Source organism: Lissotriton vulgaris, chromosome 10 (genome assembly GCF_964263255.1).
Source record: "Lissotriton vulgaris chromosome 10, aLisVul1.2, whole genome shotgun sequence".
Lineage (NCBI taxonomy): Eukaryota > Metazoa > Chordata > Amphibia > Caudata > Salamandridae > Lissotriton > Lissotriton vulgaris.
In genome coordinates, this window is record NC_141698.1 from 1,002,842,558 (window position 1) to 1,002,860,661 (window position 18,104).

Sequence of the window (18,104 nt, forward strand, 5' to 3'; positions counted from 1 at the left end):
AAGCTTAAGATCAGGGTGTGCAGCACTCAGTGAATAAGGCACTTGTGCGTGCCATTAATCCTTTGAAGCGCCATTTGAATCAGTATGCGCAACAGCAAGGTTGATTGCCGGCTTCACGTAAGTCCTCTAAGTCCCCTGTCAACCCTCACAAGTCTGACTTTCAACGGTTAGCTAAAAGCTTGGCACCTGACAAAATCAAATCCGCTGTGGGTGCATCGTCAGCCGCTCCTCCTCCTACTGATACCGACGACACACATTCTTCTACTTCTTCTGATCATGATGATCCTTCCCCTAGAAAGAAGGTGTGTAAAGAACACTTCGTGGATGCCCCCACACATCCTCCTGTCCTAACTTTTGATCCTTTGTATATTATTCATCCACACTCCACTTCATGGCTTCCCTCCCCTGCTATGGCTGAGTATGTCCAGACGCACATACGCCAACCCTTTGAGAAGGACGTCAGGGCTCGGCTTCGGTCCGAATGCCCTAGGCCGGATCTCGCAGACCACCTGGCAGAGACTCCAGAGGTTGACCCTACGATGGTCACCTAGCTTAAAAAGTACGCCATGGATCCGAAGAAGTGTCTGGACAGATCTTGGCGTTCCTGTCAGGACAAGCTGCTTGATTTATTGGGTCCTCTCACCAAAATCCTAGATCTTGGATTCCTGGCCAAGGAGTCGTCTGCCCTTGTGTACCCGGATGAACTTACTTAGTGGGCGCAAAGGGCTATTTGCCAGTTGGGTAATGCCAACTTTGCGATTTTGTGTGAGAGACGCCTTTCAATTCTTCTAAAACTTGATCCAAAGTTGGCTGAGCACTCCTCCTCGGAATCTGGTCCTGCGGCTCAAGGTCTGTTGTTTGGTCAACCCTTGTTAAAGGAACTCACAATATTTGTAGCCACCTTCAGTGGCTTGGATAAAGCTCAGGCCTCGCTGCGGCGAGCATTCCGTTCGGTTTTTGCCACGGCCGGACATCATAGGGGATGCTTGTTCGGCCGTGGCTCTCAGCAACAATCCCAGAGGGGTTTCCAGTCCCAGAGAGGCGGTGGCCAAGATGCCGGCTATAATACAAGATCCAATTTCTATCCCTCCTGCAAGGGGAGAGGCCAATATAGAAAGGGACTCTCCGGCGGCAACCAAGGTGGCTACCAGGATTCCAAAACTTCAGGTGAGCCTGATTCCTGCTTGTGATATGGTTCTGGGGGGCAGGATTCAATTTTTTCTAAACAATTGGCGTTTGATCTCCAGCGTGCTGGAAACTGTCCAAGGTTACAGAATAGAGTTTTACCAGCCCCAGCATCAGACTCACCCATCCACTCCTCTGTGTTTTTCCCTTCAGGATCAGGAATTAATTTCTGCAGAAATAGACGCGCTTCTCCAAAAGAGGGCGATAACTCCGACTGTCCGTGATCCCAATGGGTTAGCCAGCATGGTGTTTCTGGTCCAGAAAAAAGGGGGCGGCTCCCGCCTAGTTCTCAATCTGAAGGACTTCAACAGAGGGGTCGTTTACCGTGCATTTCAAGATGGAGGGAATCCATCTGTTGCAAGACCTTCTGCGCAAAGGGGACTGGATGGTTCGTCTCAATCTCAAGGACGCGTATTTGTCGATTCCCATCTTCGGTCCTTATCATCGGTTCCTTCAATTCCATTGGCAGGGGGACTTGGTTCGAGTACCAAGTTCTTCAGTTCGGCCTCTCGTCTGCACCTTGGTGCTTCACGAAGCTTCTGAGGCCTGTCGTGGAATCCTTACGCGCTAGGGGTGTGCGCCTGATTATTTACTTGGACGACATTCTGATTATGGCAGACTGTCCGCTCACACTCCTGACTCCTCTGGAGTGGTCCATTGACCTCTTACAATCTCTGGGATTTCTGGTGAACATTCAGAAATCTGTCCTGACTCCAACGCAAGTTATAGAATTTCTGGGCTTCAAGGTCAATTCACTTACGTGTCAACTTCTCTTACCCAATCAGAAGATTCTGTATATCAAGAGGGAATTGACTTCGGTTATTTCCAAACAGACTGTGTCATTGAGATCGTTAGCACTAGTTGTAGGTCTGTTGGCATCCTCCATTCAAGCGATCTTCCCGGGTCCGCTGCATTACAGGGCTCTGCAGCGTTTGAAGATCCGTCATCTCCAGAGAGGCCTCCGTTATTCAGATCTGATTCCTCTTTCAGAGGAAGAGAGGTGCGAGATGCAGTGGTGATTGGACCACATGGATGCTTGGAATGGACGAGCCCTGTTCGGTGCATCCCCGGAACTAGTGATAGAGTCCGATGCCAGCCTGTGGGGTTGGGGAGTCCGGTGCGGTCCTGTCTCGACGGGGAGTCGGTGGTCTTCCCAAGAGTTGTCTCTCCACAACAATTGCCTCGAACACCTGGCAGGGTCCTTTGCGATCCGATGTTTCACTCCCCTTCGGTCCAATTGCTGCATATTTCTCCGCATGGACAACGTTTCAGCGGTCCGCCATGTCAACAAAGTGGGCGGAACATGGTCCAAAATATTGGCGGAGATAGCCAAAGATTTTTGGCATTTTTGTCTGCAACAAAAGATCACTGTTATTGCAGAGTATCTTCCCGGCCGCAACAATCAAATTGCGGATTGGAATTAGAGGCATCTTCGGGACTTCAGTGATTGGAGGCTCCATCCTCGCGTATTCCGTTCTCTCCTCCGGGTCTGGGACCAGTGTCACATCGACCTGTTTGCCTCTCGTCTCAACACCCAGCTCCCGCTGTTCCTCAGTTGGAGGCCGGACCCGGAAGCCCTGGCCCCGGATGCCTTTCTACAGACTTGGCCGTCGAGTCTGTGCTATGCCTTTCCCCCGTTCATGATGATTCCCAGAGTCTTGGCTTGCACGAAACGTTATCAGTCAGAATTGATTCTGATTGCTCCTCTGTGGAGGGCTCAAGCGTGGTTCCCGGTTCTCCTGGAAATGTGTTGTGCAGTGCCACTCCCTCTTCCCCAGAAATGGAATCTCTTGCTGGATCCTCTCAACAATCCCCTGATTCTATCAGGCAATCTCCATCTGCTGGCATGGCGAATTTCCGGGATCGCTGGTCGGTCCCAGGCCTTTCGCGAGACGCTTCCAAATTCATTAGTGAAGTCTGGTCACCCAATACTCACAAACGCTACAGGGGGTCTTGGAAGCGATGGTGTGACTGGTGTGTTCAATGGGAAGTTGATCCCACTTCAGCAGATGTCTCCATGATCATTAATTTTTTGGCCTCTCTTGCTTCCAACCGGTTTGGCTTATCGGACTGTCAAGAATTTCCGTTCTGCCATTTCTGCAGGCCATCTTCATATTGCTGGTAAACCTGCGGGTGAGCATCCTCTGATTGCCAAGTTGCTTAAGGGTATCCGTCTGGCGAAACCTCCATGTAATAAGTACGTCTTTTTATGGGATGTTTCCATTGTTTTGAGATTTTTAGAGGCTTGGCCTTCCAATTCTTTACTATCCCGTAAACAGCTGTCGGACAAATTGACTATGTTTTTATGCCTTGTTTCCTGCAAACGAGTGTCTGATATTCGGGCTTTGGACTTGGCAGGTCGCAGCTTTACACCTGACGGTGTTACGTTTCTCCTTTCCAGATGTACCAAAACGAATACTACTTCGATTACCTATCCTTCCTTCCCCAATCATCCCAACCTTTGCGTTGTTCAATGTGTCAAGGATTATGAAGTAAGTACTGCTCCTTTCCGTTCAGAAATGCAGGGTCAATTATTGATTGCTTTGAAGAAGCCTTTTTTTTCGCCCCGTTACCCCAGCCACATTGGCTCTCTGGGTACGATGGCTCATGTCAGAGGCTGGCATTGATGTTTCAATTTTTGGTGCACATTCAGCACGAGGGGAGATGGCTTCTAAAGGATTCTCAATGGGTATCACTCTTTTTGACATTATGAAGGCCCCAGATTGGTCCTCTGATTCTGTGTTCAAAATGTTTTATTATAAACCAATTGATCATATTGCTTCTGTTGTGGTGGATCAGCTTTAAACAAGCATAATCGGAGCCTCCTGTCCTGACATAGAATTCAAAATTTGCGAACATACGTGACAAGAATTTTCAATTCTATTAAGGACAAGGAGGCGAGGATTATCCCACCCGTTGTTATTGTTTCTGCATATATTGCTACTGTGAACATGTCATGATATTTGCATATGGATTTCTTCAAATCCCTTGTTTTTTCTACCCTCCCTTATTTCTCCTTGCAATTTATGCATTGGATGTGTATTACGGCTAAATGTCTCTTTTCAGGTTCTAACCCGAAGTAGAGGTTTCCTGGCTTCGCTGGTTTTTCCATGGATTTCTGATTCCGGTATTCTTCAGTTGCCTGCTTCTCCATTCGCCTTGGACTTCTGCGGCAGTCGTTGCCTTCGTTCCTGCTATTCTATGTTTGGGTTCCTGTTTTGATTTGAACTATTTTTTCCTCACCAAAGAAAGAGGAAGAGAGACTATCTACATGGCCTTTTATACTATGGTCTCTATGGTTGTTACCCTGGTGTTCATGGGTACTGTAGTTTTTTACTGTGTTATTGGCTGCTGAGCATTTCTATTAAAGAAATGAGAAAGCATAATCCTCGCCTCCTTGTCCTTAATAGAATTGAAAATTCTTGTCACGTATGTTCGCAAATTTTGAATTGTGTTACTTTTTACTTTCCAGTGCAGAAAGAAATTTGGGGCTGAAAAGTAGATTGTTTATGAAGACGTTGTGCCAATTTGCATTATAATAAATCTTCCCCTCATATTTAATCAGTCCCACTGACTACATATCACTCAGTCGCACTTATTTTCCTGCACACTCAAACACAGTCACACTTACAGACACACTTACACACACATGCCCTCTCACACAAACACACACATATTTTACTTTCCACATACGTCCTCCTCGTGCTTCAATTTTTATTATGTTACTACTGAATACAACACTGTTTTCACTATTATATTTTGTGAGGCTTGACACCTACATCGGCAAGATGCCCCTGTGTTCATGGCACTGATTTTGCAACCTCTGAAGCTAGGCTTTGCAAAAGTAGTGCCAGGGGTGGCAAGGGGCAAGCCTGGGGGTTGCTTCTATGTCTGTTTAATTCCATTACTAAAAGGTTATACTGAAAGTATTTTACCTTGCCATATTCGTAAACAAGCCATGCATTTCTGCTGGAAAGGCCAGGAGAAAAAGGCATGTGTTTGAATTAGTAACACCCGAGAGGTTGTACAAATTGAATCAATGGTCTGGACCCTCCATGCCTGGGATGCTTCAGTCTTCAGGCAGGTTAGTAGAGCTAAATCTGTAAGTTGACAAAAAAAAGTGAAAGGTGGAATGCTTGAATTAATCTCTGAACACCATGCCACCTCAGTTTCAACCCAGCCTTATGCAAATCAGTTTTGACCCTGCTCAGTTGGGAAGAGTCCAGCCCGAACTACCAGGCCAGGTCCTCCTTGAACCCAGAACACAAGCAAACCAGGCCGGTTTTGCCCTTGATACGGGCTCATTAGCCAGGTATAGCTTGGTTCCAGTTACTCACTGTGCATGGGAGCTATGTCTGGGCATACCTGTCCCAAAGTTTACAATAAGTGATGGAGGAATGCTTGAACTGATCTCAGCCACTGGTAATTACTTGGGCCACATCTAAATCCAATATTATTTTTGCACCCGATACAATGTCAGTTTGGACTGAGCTATGTGCAAATCAGTCTTGACCCTGCTCCGATCAAAACAGTCCAGCCCAAACTGCCAAGCCAGGCCCTCCCTAAACAGGAACACAAGCAACCCAGGAATGGTTTTGCCCTTGTTATGGGCTCATCAGCCAGGTATAGCTTGCTTCCAGTGACACAATGTGCACGAAACCCCTGTCTGGGTATACCTGTCCCACTTAGGGCTTTATAGTAAGGCGTGCAAAAGGTGATGGATGAAATGCTTGAATTAATCTCAGCCATTGGTGATCACTGTGGCTACATCCCAATCCATCGCCATTTTGCACACTATTTCAGTTTGAACCCAGATGTATGCAAATCAGTCTTAACCCTGCTCTAATGGGTATTGTCCAACCCAAACTACCGAGCCAGGTCCTCACTTAACCAGAACACAAGCACCCCAGGACCAGGTTCACCCTTTTTATGGGCTCATCAGCTAGGTATAGCTTGTTTCCAGTGACACAGTGTGCATGGGAGCTATATCTGGGCATACCTGTCCCAAAGTTTACAATAAGTGATGGAGGGAATGCTTGAATTAATCTCAGCCACTGGTAATTACTCTGCCAGACCAGACACACCTCTTCCTTGGTAGTCATTTCTTTGTATTTATGTGTATGTGTGTCCAAGAGCTTATAAGGTGCCAGCTAGCTATAGAGTACATTACAATCCATTTTGATTTGATGGAAGAGAAGAGGTTCTCTGCTGACAGGGTGTTGGAAGACTGCTGATCAAACGGCAGAGTAGGGTGAGAAGGTAGGCATTGGGTGGAGGTTGGTTGTCTGTAATCTTTACCATCATGTTACCATCTGAGGAATTATTTAAGACGTTATTGCAGAAAATTATCACCGTGCTAGCATTGTATTAACAACGCATAGCGTACTGGCGATAATTTCCCTGCGATAGCGATGTTTTCCATGGAACATCGCTGGTTTTCCAGAGATGTTCCATGGAAAACGGCGATAACCTTGCTGATACGACCCTGTGGTCGTATCAGCATAATCCACCCCCAATGATGAGAATAGCTAAGTCTGCCTTTTAGTAGACATTAGTTTTTGGAGAAAACCGCTGTTTTCTCCAAAAACTAACATCTGCTAAAATGCGTGGGCAGCCTTGTAAATATTGCGATGTGCACATCAGCGATATTTACAAGGCTGTACTGCCCAGTGACGCCCACTTGGCATCTCATTAGAGATGCAAAGTGAGGCGTAGGGTAAAAGGGTGCCAATATGTGCTAATGCATGTTATCACCCTCATGTAAATAGGGCAATATTTTTATCTCCCCTTTTTGGCTTTAAAAGCCAAAAAAGCCGAGATATGGCCCTTGTGAATATGCCCTGATATGAGGTGGTGAAGTCCTTTGTCACAACTCATCTGTTGTATCAAATATTTATAGTGGAGACACTTCGACCTCCAACTGAGCCTACACATTCTATGTTAACAATTCAATAAGGAGAAGATTATGTTAAGTGTCAATCACATACATAACACCAGACTGCAGACTTACAGCACAATACAACATTACAAACATAAGATCATGCACATTTTCCATTGCATTTAAAAAGCTAGTGAGTTGGCTGTGATTCCCAGTAGTTCTGATACATTTCATCTACCCTTGAGTTGTCATTGACAGCTAGGTTTAGTGCTCTTGTATTATCTTGTGCTAAGGTCTGTTTATAAAATGATTACCAGGGTGTGCAAACAATATCTCCCAATCAGTGCTATACTTGCTCATTCACTGACTAACCTGCATATAGCACAGACATGAGCCACCATTCTGTTGCTGACTTGAGCCCAGAACAGAAAATAAAGTCTTTTTTACTATTTACCAAAATCTCTGGGACAACCCCTCCCGTTGCAGTGCCCCTGACTGTGATGTAATGTGACGTATGTACTCACATTTACAGTGATTTGTTAAGCACTATTCAGAACACTAAGAGGGGTTGGATTAATCGGATTTAATTGTATTTCATTTACTTTTATTGAGCCCTCACTCACCAACACAGGCATCTGGGGCCATCATGATGGCTCTGCACAGGGATGAGCGCCTGTTTTTTCATTGTGCGATGTCTACATTTCAAATATAACTCTGCTCTGAATTTCTCCAAGTTAATGCATTCACTTTAAAGCCTGGTTGATAAAGGGTGATGCCCTGAAACCGGTCCCAGGGTGCTTGTTTCCGGTCTAGGGAGGACCGGGCTTGGCAGTTTGGGCTGGATTGTTCCAACAAGGAACAGGGTCAAGAATGATTTGCAGATGGCTGGGTCCAAAGTGGGGTGGTGTGATGAGCAAAAGAATGATGGATTTAACCCAGATCCTTGTGACTGGGGGTGAATGTTTGCATTGCACAGCATTCCGTCCATCAACTGTTTCTTTTGCATATGTCGCCCTAAGTGGGAAGGGTATGCCCAGGCATGGGTCCCGTGCTAACTACACCACTAGATTCAAGCTAGCCCGGCTGATGAAGGGTGATGCCCTGAAACCTGTCCCAGGATGCTTGTTTCCGGTCCAGGGAGGACCGGGCTTGGCAGTTCGGGCTGGACTGTTCCCACAAGGAACAGGGTCAAGACCAATTTGCATATGGCTGCGTCCAAACTGGGGTGGGGTGGTGAGCAAAAGAATGATGGATTCTACCCAGTTCCTTGTGACTTGGTGTGAATGTTTGCATTGTCCAGCATTCCGTCCATCAATAGTTTCTTTTGCATATGTCGCCCTAAGTGGGAATGGTATGCCCAGACGTGGGTCCCGTGCTCACTACACCACTGGATTCAAGCTAGCCTGGCTGATGAAGGGTGATGCCCTGAAACCAGTACCAGGATGCTTGTTCTGGTCCAGGGAGGACCTGGCTTGGCAGTTCGGGCTGGACTGTTCCAACAAGGAACAGGGTCAAGACTGATTTGCATATTGCTGGGTCCAAGCTGGGGTGGTGTGGTGAGCAAAAGAATGATGGATTTAACCCAGATTCATGTGACTTGGGGTGAATGTTTGCATTGTTAAGCATTCTGTCCATCAGTTGTTTCTTTTTCACTTTGAACAGAACATGTCTGAAACAGTACACATAGATTGCCCTTCTCTTTTGGCAGGAGACACATAATCTTTCATGATTACTAACGAAACATAATCATAGGCCCATTGATGAAAGTATTTTTAAAGATGCAAGTAAAAATTATAAAAAGAAAAGTTTGGGCACAAAAATAGCAGGCACTCGAGTGGAAAGTATGGGAGGGATTAAAGGAAACCACAAATGATAAAGAGAATGGGCCTCATTTACAAGCCCATTGCTCCGCCGATGCGTCACTTTTCTTTTTTTTTCTAAGCAATGGTGGAGCAATGGGCTTGCCATATTTACAAGCCAACGTAAAGTCACCCTGGGTGGCTTTACAAGACGTATATAAATGGGCCCCTTTCACGATTTACTCCGTGTGAAAGGGGCGTTCCATGGGTGCTGCTGTGGGTGTTCCCAAGCAACATCCATGGAACCTGAGATATCCCCACATTCATGTTTTGCAAAGCTGGGAATACATAAGATTGCAACGCCTCCCCAGGGGAGGTGTAGGAGTGGCACTATGAGGAGAAATACTTTAATTTCTCCTCGTTTTTCTTCTTTCTATGCGTGCTACATTGTTCAGCATGCATAGAAAGAGGAAAATGCCATCACTTATTGTTTTTGTGCAGGAGGGAGCAGGGGAAAGTAGACAAATATGTTGGATTGTTGTTAATACGATACATGCATGTGCTTTTAAAATGATGTGGTTTGGCGCAGCAAAATGACTTGCGGTGCAGCGCTGCGTCATTTTTTAGTGAATGAGGCCTGAAGAGTTTGTGTGAGTTAGTGTCATTCGGATACCAAGATAAAGGAACAAAAAATTGAATACCACACTTCTGTGCGTGGCGGGCTCTGCCATTTTGAACCACCATCTCAAGAAGGAATGGCATCCCACTGCAGAAGAAGGGAATGAAAGTGGAAGGGAATCGGGGTCAAAGAGGTTCCAAAGAGATTCCATGTTCAGGCTTCCAAGGAATCATGCGAAAACTTCACCATCTTCTTCGAAGAAACAATTACCAAGATTGAGCTCTCACTAGACATCAGCACCAACCCTGCCTGCAAAAGTCTTTCCCCAGATACAATAGAAAGCACATGCTTGCACCCCACGAAAACATGGAAGTCCTTCAATCCCATCCCAGAAGCCGAGATCCTCAAGCTAATCTCCACCTCCAAACCTGCCTCTCACGTCCTTGACCTTATACCCACCCAATTGAGCAAAAAACTCAAACTCTCCATAGCCCCGTTCCAGTTCAGAATCACTAACAGCTCCGTGAGAACAAGCATCATACCTGAATGCCTTAAAATCGGCCAAGTAATGCCGCTACTAAAAAAACCAGGCCTTGACTGCATGGACCTGAATAACTTCAGACCCATCTCCAATCTCCCCCTCCTATCAAAAATGTGTCCTCTCACAACTGACTCGGCACATGGACAACATCAACTTTGTTGCTACCCACCAATCGAGATTCAGAAAATGTTATAGCACCGAGACTGCGATACTCAGCATCACAGACGATATCCACAAATCCCTCGATACCGAACAATGCTGCCTACTCATTCTCCTTGACCTATCGGCAGCCTTTGACACGGTTGATCACCAACTTCTCATCAAGGCCCTACAAGAAAGGGCAGGTGCCGATGAGGTGGTCCTATGCTGGTTCTCCTCCTTCTTACATAACCGTTCGCAAATGATAAAAATCAAAAACTTTAACTCCGACCTTCACCCGGTCAGCAGGGGTGTATTTCAAGGTTTAGTGCTCTCACCACAACTGTTCAACATATACATGGAACCCCTCACCACCATACTTAAAAATGCTAATATCCCCTTCCACCTATATGCTGATGACACACAGATCTATCTAGAAACCTCCTCCCTAGACGACATCCTCAGACTAAATGACGCTCTAAAAGAAATACAACATTTGCTGTCCCAAAATCACCTAAAACTCAATCAAGACAAAACGGAGATCCTCCTCATCTCCAACAAAGAAGAGAACCCTCAAATTGCAGAATGGCTTAAAGCTATGGATTCTCTCAAGGGTAATCTCACTCTGACTAACTCCATAAACTTGACATGACCAAGCACATTAAAAACTCTGCAAAGAGTGCCTTCCTCAAACTGAAGCTTCTCAACAAAATTAAACCATTCATCCCTACCAAGGACCTCAAACAAGCCACCCAATCACTGGTGCTATCCAGACTCAACTATGGTAATGCAATCTTTACTGGCACCACAAAATCCCACCTAGCTCCCCTCAAAACAACCCTCAACGCAGCAGCCAGAATGGTCATTGGAATCAGAAAATACGATCACATTTCACCAGCACTAAGAGAACTAAAATGGCTCCAAGTTGAACAGCGTGTTAATTTCAGAACTACTTGCCTCACGCACAAAGCCCTTCACACAGGAAAAACTGACTATCTGGCCGCCAAACTCAAGAGGGCCGGTCAGACAAGAAACCTCAGGAGCTCCAACACCCTTCTTCTCATCCCTATGAAAACATGCAAACAAAAAAACACTGCTAGGTTCTTCGCTGGAAATGCGCCCAAAATCTGCAACTCCATCCCAGCAGATATCAGAACTATCCCGTCCTTCACAAAATTAAAAAAACACCTAAAAACCCTCTTCCTCAAACGCTCTCTCCCGAATGGACAACCGCCGGCTTTACGCTAACCCTGACTCTGTTACTCTTTGACTTTGTATCACAAAGATCCACCTCAGCTCACTCCAAGACAATTGTGCATAAAAAGAGGTTGCCTCAGGACTCACGTACTACCTCAATAATGCATACAATGAGGCTACCTCAGGACTCAAGTACTACCTCAATAATGCACTGCACTCTTGGACTTCCGAACCCTTATGCATCAGACTGCTCTACTATATAACTCTTGCGAAACACTGTTGTAAAGCGCTCCAATACCCCCGGGTCCGGCCAGCGCTATATAAAACTCCTTAAATAAATAAAATAAATTCTCTGCCACAAGGTAGAAGTCCCAGCCACAGCTTAAAGCCAATCAAGGCTCCAGGTCCTTAAGCAGGACCTGTGGACCTCTCTGGTTGCAGGACTTGCAGAAGGTGTTCCCTCGTATACTCATCACAGGGAAGGCATCCCCCCTTCCTGACAGTCAACCTTTAGAATCCCATTGCACAAGAAGGGAACCAACTATAGACCTATTTCTGTATTAGATGTGGCAAGCAAAATGTTTGGGAGAGGCTTGTTAAACCGCCTGCAGAGCTAGGTTGACTCTGGTACAGTACTATCAGAACCGCAGAATATGGGGAGGGTCTGAGTAGCGTTGATCCTACCACGTGGCTGTATATGGTCTGCTCCAAATATGTTGCTGTAAGTAATCCTGTATTTGCAAAGCGCAAACTAATCCCCCTTGGGGTTTCAAGGCCCTGGGGGCTGTCGGGGAGATGAAGTGAGCTATTGCCCAGAGTCATATGATGTTGAGCCGAGCTGCCTCCGGCGCTAGGAATCGAACCGTGGCCCCACACTCAGGAGTCAGCCGCCCTGGCCGCTACGCCACACCTCTCCCTCAGACGATGGCATTGTATATGACATCATTGTCTTCAAGTCGGGTTTGATTTGATCAATAGGAACAAATTATGGTGAACATTGGTCAAAACTGTCATAAATGGTGCATTGCTGGTGGCCACCCTACGCTTGTACCAAAAGAACGAGTGCTCGAGCATCAGGGTGGTGCTTCTCCAACAGTTTCCAAATCCAAACTGGTGCACGCTAAGGTTGTGTCTTCTCCACATTACTGTTTAATTTATTCTTAAACAGTATGTTGTTTAGATGAATTGATATGTCGAAGCTGTGTAATGTAAATTTACCTATATTATGTAAAGTATGAGCTGCTTTTATGTCGAACAGCAAATTTCCAGCCCAAAGCAATACACAGCTTTGCACACTACCGTAGAGATAAACTCCTGCCAATCACTATTGGAGACACAAAAGTAATGAAAGTGAAAAGTGCAGCTCACTATAGAAAATAATTTTCAATTAATAACCAATCTTTGGAAAGCGTTAAGAATGTTGCTTACCTTGGCATACGTTTTCATTACACACTGGACTGGTCTGTCCATAGGAACAAAGTAGCTAGCATAAGTCAGACTTCAAATGCAGGCCTACATTGTCAACATTTGATAGCTTTGTGTTTAGAATTGGGGAGCAGCCCCACCTCACATATTATCAAATTCACCCTAGTATCATACTGGATCAGGCTTAATGGGAATTGCCAAACTAGGTTCATCATATAATCAGTGGATGAAGTGATGCCACTCATGGGTGCATTTCAAAATGTTTGGCTTGTGCATATTACAGACATACTTGTAAGGGTAGGTAGAGGCGACTTATGGTCTAGCCCTGCCCACAGTGGGCCTGATACACTCATATTGAACAAAGTGGCCCACTGGGAATTAGAAATGGACACTACCAAAGTTAACAAGTTATTTAGCATATAAAGAATACCAGGGGTCTGAGACCTTTTTAGAATGGATCTACCCAGAATACCGTTGTTACACTTACCTTAACCTTTGACTATGCACCCTCTCTACTAATGATTCCAGAGCAAATGGGATATGCACTTATACAATAACACAGTGTGATTATTGCTTTGAGGGGGATGGAAAATGTTATATGGTTTGCTTTTTTGCTCAAAAACTATGGAATCCTGTAGTAGGTGGTTACTCCCTCTTTTTAGAAAATGTTAAAGCACATCAGATATAGAAAGTTGTAACGCAGTAACTAAGTATTTGTGACCTCTATGATGTATAAGATAGAAGGGCATAGTGTCACTATCTGTAGATGACCAATAGGGAGCCCCCTTTTATTTGACTCTGAGTTGTAAATCATTTTTATGATCTTTTTATGTACATTTCAAAGATTTTTGTTTCATTTTAATGGCATTAGCTCAACACAATATACATCGTGATTTATTTGTTGACGTTTTTGAAAAGTAATTATCAAAATTAATAATTATTACATTTGATACTCTGGTGAATGCTATTGAATGAGGTTCCATTTTGCTGAACAGTGGTAGTCATTCTCCCCTCTTTGGTTATCAAATCCAGATATTGGCTGTTTGCCTATGAGAATCATAATGCAATTATAATAGACAGTGATGAGGACTATCATCTTTTATAAATGTTTGTCTACGATAGCATGTATTTGTTTATTGATTTATCATAATGCCTTTATCAAGGCATGTGGAGTGACCAATGCCTTAGTGAACGGTTGTAATAATGTTAGATGAAACAAAGTATTGATGGAGCAAGTTGAATCTCATCATAACCAAGCAGCACTTTCAATTGGAAGTGCCACCTACTTGCCTTAGGAATTACAAAGCATAAATAGTAATATCAAGTGAGCATGTTACCAATAGAGTGCTACAAGTACAGTGTCATCCACTAGACTGGCAAGGAAAAAATGTTTTCAGGTCTACGTGCTGAACATTAACTATTAATCCTGCAGGCAAACCTGTCAAAACAACCCTTTTTTGACAGGAAAAAACCCCAATTGAAAATATTTAATACATCACCCCTATCAAAGTCTTGTAGCCAACAAGGTAGGGTGCCTAGTATTTAAAAGTGCTGCAGTGTTGGCATGTTCCTACAGTGACCAGTCCCCAAAAGCTATTTCTACTGTAAAAGCAGTAGTTGTTTTTATAAGGAAAGCTAAAGTGCAAATAAATACTATGTTGATCACTTTGATTTGAGATAAGCAACAAAACTGATTCAAACACTATTTTTAAGCTTCTCTGTATAAGCCAGGGGGTGGTGCCCTGGAAAAAGGCTGGAGTTCTTTTCAAAATTAGAAGCTACCAAGACTGATACAGATGGCCATTATGCTTTACTTAGAGACCGCTTGGACAGCTCTCCTCTAGTACTGCTGGGTATTTATGGTCCACCTTGGGTCAATAAAAAATTCTGGGCCACCCTGTCTGAGTGTTTGATTGGCTGGGCTGCGGTGCCCTGGATGTTAAGGGAGTCCTTTAATTGCATTCTGAATACATTCCTGGACTGTTCAATGCCCCCACTTCCAAAGTCTTTGGCCATATCGGCTTCGAGGGCCCTCTGAACTTGGTTAGAAGGATGGCATATATTTGGAGCATAAACTTCCTACTCAGAAAGGTCTACTCCTTTTACTCCCCAGTTCACCTCAACCACTCTAGAATAGACAGGATTGTAGGCATCCCTGACATTCACTCACATATCATGTCCACGTTATTGTTCCAGGACAGTGTCAGACCATATAACCCCCTTTATGTTGAAGTGGCTTGGGGATGGCTTCTGGCGCCAGCTCCAACCTGCCGCCTACAGGCAACAGTGCTCGAGGACATGGTTTTTCACCATTTCTTACAAGACCTAATTGAGTCCTTTTTTGCAGAAAACAAGGACACTGCTTTGTCCCCCCTACTGTGGGAAGCATTTAAAGTTGTTACTAGAGGGTTTTGCATTAAGTCAGCGGTTGAAGTACGGAGGATGTTGGTGGCGAGCTATCTCAACTGGAAACTTCACTGAGGTCTCTAGAGAAGTTACACTCTACCCACCCAGACAAAACTGCAGAAGATAAAACTGTCAGCAGCTCCTTCTTTGACAATACAAAGACGTTGTGTTGCTTCGATTATGCCACTTACTAAGCCAAGTCTCACTACGAGAGGGATAGAGCAGGCTAGCTCGTAGTACATCTGGCCAAGCCGTTTACTTCAATTTCTGTCTTGCTTTGTTTAGAACTTCCTTCTGGGGTTGTATTGACTTCTCAGTCTAACATTAATGACTTGTTCATTATTTATTATAAAGACCTATAATTTCCTGATGCCCATTCAGCTCTAGAGGGTGACATCATCCTTGACCCACTTTCATTGCCCCATTTGTGTGCGACTGATAATCAGGACCTCAACCTCCCTTTGTCGTAGCAGGAGCTTAAAGCTATTCTACATAATCTACCTCTGGAGAAGACTCTAGGACCCGATGGGATTCCATCAGAATTTTATGCTCTTTTTGTCCCACTGCTTAATCTCTACTCTTCCTCCGTTAAATAGGGCCACTGTCTTATCTCCACGATGCTTAAACCTCATAAGGACTCAATGGATATGTGATCTTGTCAATACTAAACACAGATTTTAAGATTCTTTCTAAACTACTTTCTAATCAGTTGCTTTCAAATCTCCCACTACTGATCCATCAGAAAGACCAGTCTAGTTTTATCTCATTGTGAAATACTTTGCGTACTCTCAGAAGTCTCTGGGATGTCATGGCTAGCTCTTTCAATGCCTTTCCTAGGGCAGCAAGAATTGACTTTGATTTGGAGAAAGCCTTCGACTCTCTCAACTAGGACTATATACTAGGAGTATTGCACAGGATGGGTGCTGGCCCTGCCTGGTGTAATTGAATTCAACTGTTACGTGCAGCCTCGACAGCCAGAGTCAGACTGGGGAAATGTATATCGCGCTCCTTTACAGTGGGGATGCGCACCTGTCAAGGACATCCTCTCTCGCCGTTGCTTTTTGTAATTGCAATGGAACCTTTAGCGATCAAACTGCGACAACAGAATTGGAACATAACAACTCAACTCGGGTCGTGCTCCATGCAGCATCTTTATATGCTGATGATATTCCCATATATACTAGAGATGATCTGACTGTATTTGTATAGTTAATCTAAACTAAGTTTGCCGCATTTTCTGGACTGAAGTTTAACTAATCCAAATCCTGTATTTTCCCACTCCCTGCTGCTTATACAATTTCACTTCCGCTCTCTTTTTATACCTAAAGGAATTATTGGCTCAGCCCTAAACTGGTTCTCTTTCAGTCTGTACTGAATGAATGACTTAGATCTCACCTCATGCATCTGAACCATAAAGTACTGCACAGATCAATGATGTCATCTACCATATTTAATTTTTTTAATTTTAAGTAGCCACTGGGACTCCTGCTGAAAGGAGACTTTCCCATAGCCATTCATCAATGTAGAGGTAGCACTCAACTCTACCTTAAAGTATCCTCTCGAGTACACCTCTACTCTTTCCACGACAACATGGAAATATTGACCTGTGACTTCTCTGTAAACTAAACCTCAGTATCTTCTACTGTGAACAAACACAAAGAAGGCTAAGATCCAGTGAAGGCTGGAACAATAAAACACTTGGACATTCTGTGCAACTTAGGAACTTCTTCCAAATCCCCGATTTTTGTCCTCAACAACAACTACATCTACTAAATAAAATAAAACAATGCATTGTGATTTAGAAGTAAGTATTTTTTCAAAAGTGAAAAGGCATGTATTTCATGCAGGAGGAGTGTGACTATACATTCAGGAATTGCTGGGAATGTAGTTGCATTTTGACGCCATTTTCTTTCTTACATTTGCTCTCTATTTTTCTAAATTGATTTGGGATTTTTCTGTTGTGTTTTCAATCTATCACTTGTTGTGTTCTGTACAAATTTCTTTTTTACACTTTGCCTAAGTTAAGCCTAACTTCTTTTGTGTGAAGCTACAAGAGGGTTAAGCACATATAAATTTAGTGACTGCTTGTGGTTCACAATGAGAAGGATTGTGGGTATTGCCTGAGTGAGGCTTCAACCCTTCCTTAACCAATAGCTCAATTTCTTACATTGGTGTTCAGATGTGAGATCCAGTAGTTTTGGAGCAGTGATTTTGTGTAACACTAAGGTAAATATTATGATACCTCATTTTGTGCACATGTGATTCTTCCAAATGCAATTCCTGTTAGGAGTTGCCCCCCTGCGCACAGGGTGTGTAATACCAAGAAATGGTATAATAAAGTTTGTCCAAACTTGGAAAGTTTAACACAAAGATTTAATTCATGTTTCCAAGCTTCAATATTTCTCGTTTAAAGCGTAAAGGTTGATTCCATCATTCCAAACATTATATTCATGCTTTTTGAATCAATCCCAATGCATTTCGGGCAAGATTTCTGCCCTTCATCAGGGGAAAATTCTGAAACGAAAGTTTAAACGGTCTGATTTTAGGGAAAAAACCTTGAGAGTCTAAAGGCTAAATGAGATTCAAAAGTGCTGAGAGTGATGAGAAACAAAAAACATGCAGTATCGTGTGTATGACCAGGGTTCTGTGTTCGTGGCACAATAATCAATGACGGTATAAAAATATGACACGATTAAACCGGACTACGTATAAGCGAGTTGGTGCAAATTATCAGCCAATGTAAACCAAGTGGTTTTGATTCAGAACGGAGCGTGTGCAAATTCGGTGTGTCTATACAGGTCAAATAAACACGTGCCTTGTGAAACATGCAGTATAACAATGCCCATTAAACAATTTCAGCGCCAATGATGAAAAATACATACGGGCTTGCCGGTGAACAGAAAGCTCGTGTTGCCT